Source organism: Calidris pugnax, unplaced genomic scaffold (assembly GCF_001431845.1).
Source record: "Calidris pugnax isolate Ruff unplaced genomic scaffold, ASM143184v1 scaffold9, whole genome shotgun sequence".
Lineage (NCBI taxonomy): Eukaryota > Metazoa > Chordata > Aves > Charadriiformes > Scolopacidae > Calidris > Calidris pugnax.
Genome location: NW_015090778.1, coordinates 4444203 through 4444406, shown reverse-complemented (window position 1 = coordinate 4444406; position 204 = coordinate 4444203).

Genomic DNA, 204 nt, shown 5'->3' with positions numbered 1-204 from the left:
CGGGGGTCCGGGGGTACCGGGTGGAACCGGAGAGCAATGGGGTAACCGGGGGTCCGGTTCCCCCGGGGGGGCTGGTCCCCGCTGCAGCGGTTGAGCCCCTCCGGCTTGTCCCCGGGCTCGTAGGGAGAAAGAGATGTGGGGCACAAAGAGGCTTTTGGCGTCCCCGGGATGGGCAGCAGGTGAAACCGGCTTCTCCGGGGGCTT